Source organism: Peromyscus californicus, unplaced genomic scaffold (assembly GCF_007827085.1).
Source record: "Peromyscus californicus insignis strain IS unplaced genomic scaffold, ASM782708v3 Scaffold_19__1_contigs__length_69161282, whole genome shotgun sequence".
Classification (NCBI taxonomy): Eukaryota; Metazoa; Chordata; class Mammalia; order Rodentia; family Cricetidae; genus Peromyscus; species Peromyscus californicus.
The window spans coordinates 69001542-69004159 of NW_026294491.1; the positions used below are offsets into that span (position 1 = coordinate 69001542).

A 2618-nucleotide genomic window follows, 5' to 3' on the forward strand; every position below is an offset into this window, starting at 1 on the left:
ATCTGTCTAGCTTCTGAATTTGGTATCATTCTATTTACTGCTGAAGACAGACTTTGTAAGAAATCTGTGAAGGATTCTGTTGAGCCCTGTATAACTTTTGTGAACAATTCAAATTTCTTTCCTGCTTCCTCAATCCTGTCCCATGCATCCATGACTGCCATGTGGCATAGAATTAAGGTTTGGGTATCATATAAACATTGTCTTTTTGAATCAGCATATTGGCCTTCTCCAAGAAGCTGATCCTGGAAAATTTCAACACCTCTAGCTCTACATTGATTTTCTATTGTCTTAGCCTTGTCTCTAAACTAAGTGCACCACTGCAATTGTGCTCAGGGTTCCAGAACAACTGTTACTAATTCTTTCCAGTCCTGAGGAATAATTCTATGACAAGTTGACTAGGAGTTCAACATTTGCTTTACAAATGGAGAATGCATGCCATAGGATACTATAGCTTCCTTAAATCTCCTTAAATCTAACATTTCCACTGGAGTCCAGTTAGCTTATACACACCCTTGAGCAGGTAGTTCCTGTATAGCTACCAGATAAATTAAGTTTGATTGCTGAAAACTGGCTGTCTCTCTGTTGATGTTGGTACCTAAGAAGATCCAGATTGCCATTGATGAACTCCTTTTTAAAAAAGTGATGGTTGCCAAGAAAGATGCCCATATGTCCAAACACTCTGAGCTGGCAGACAAGAACGTGCCCAGTCTTCATGTAATGAAGGTCATGCAGTCTCCAAAGACTTGCAGCTATGTGAAGGAGCAGTTTTCCTGGAAACATTTTAAAAAATCTTTTATTTTGATTTACTTTGTATTAGAAGAAAAGCAGCAATGGATAGGGCCTCTCCTTTCTATTCTTTTTTGTTTTTTTTTTAAAGTTCTTTATTAAATCTTTGGGGGTTGCACATCATGCACCCAAATTCTGTTCCCCTCCTGGTCAACTCATGCCCCACTCATCCCTGCTACATCCCCCCATGAAAGAAAGCAAAACAAAGTAAGCAACCAAACAAACAAAAGCAAGAACAAAAACAAAAAATGCAATAAACCATAACAGAACAAAAATCACACTAAAACCAGAAAAATCTTGCCTTCCCCTTCTCTCCTGACTCTCTATCACCTCTTCATCCATCTTGATGGCATTGGAGGCTCCAGTGTTTCATATAGTATACCTTTTGTCCCATCAGCTTGACTGGTAACTGTTCATTGTAATGAGTCATTGGTCTGGTTCAAGGCTTCTGGCTTTTGGTACATTGTCCTCACAGGGTCCTCATCAGAGCTCTTCTGGGGTATTTTGTGTCTTGGAGATCTTGTAGGTCTTGTTCTGCAGGACCAGTCCCTTCATGAGCTCCAGCAGGACCTAGATGGGGTAGATACTAGGGTGAGTCCACCCAAGGCCCAATTGTGGGCCTGGGTATTAGCCAGGCAGGTCAGATAGAGCCACTGGAGCTACCTGCTTCAGTGTGGTGGTGATATCAGGTCCCCTACATGCATGCCTTCAGGGTAGGTAGGGGTGGGGGCACTCTCTCCCTAGTGCAGGGTGGGCTCTCTTGCTGTAGTGGCCCAGGAGGCTAGGCTAACTTTCCCAGGGCAGTGACAGGAAGGACTGGCTCAGTATAGCTCTCTGATTTCATCTCAAATGATTCCTAAGGCCTTCTGAGTTGACACAGGCCACAGACACCAACACAGACCCTAGTTGCTGTTGGACTATGGACCCAGATATGGCCCTTGGCAGCAGCTTAGGCCCAGGCAACATCCCCAGATAGGAATTCTGGAAACATTTCTATTAGTACCTTACAAACAAGGGCATCCAGGATCTCTGAGATAACCTACCTACCTCTGCCTACTTCTGGAGATAGTGCCTCCCACCCTGTGCCACAGCTGTTCTGAAACTAGCAGGTCTGGAGGGTGAACAACCTGCAAGGTTCACAAGAGGGGAGGCAGACAGAGACACCTACAGACACACAGAAGTGCTGTGCCCCGAGTGCTCATAAAAAAGCTGAGGCTGGGGCTGGCTCAGCAATTGAGTTCCAGTTTAGAAGCAGCTTTGGACATGAATGTGGTCAACCACTTCAGTGACATTGGAAATTATGTTGTGTTGAATAAACTTTAAAGAAAAAAAATATTGTCATGGGGTCCTATTCTATCAAACAGTGTTATACTACGGGATAATGCTTTTGTATACTGGTTTAATAAAACCCTGATTTTCCAGTAGCCAGGTTGGAAGTATAGGCAGAATAAGCAGACAAGGAGAATTCTGGGAAGAGGAAGGCTGAGTCAGGAGATGCCAGCCTGCTGTCCAGGGAACAGCATGTAATGGCACACAGGTAAAGCCACAGAACATGTGGCGACATATAGATTAACAGAAATGGACTGAGTTTAAATGTAAGGGCTAGTCAATAGCAAGCCTGAGCTAATGACCAAGCAGTTTAATTAATATAAGCCTCTGTGTGTTTACTTGGGTCTGAGAGCCTACAGACTGGGTGGGACACAGGAAAACTTTCAGCTACAATGTTATAGTGAAGTCTTTTTTTGATAATTACTAGTATAAAGGCATAAGAATAAAAAAGACAGAGGTAAATTATTTTTATCTGAAGATAGTAAGATAACATTTATGGAAAA

At 42.8% G+C, this 2618-nt stretch overlaps 1 pseudogene; it reads left to right on the forward strand.

Annotated features, from left to right (window-relative positions):
* The first annotated feature begins 585 nt into the window (after positions 1–585).
* LOC128114160 (40S ribosomal protein S10-like) lies at positions 586–2075 on the forward strand (annotated as a pseudogene).
* Positions 2076–2618: the final 543 nt, after the last annotated feature.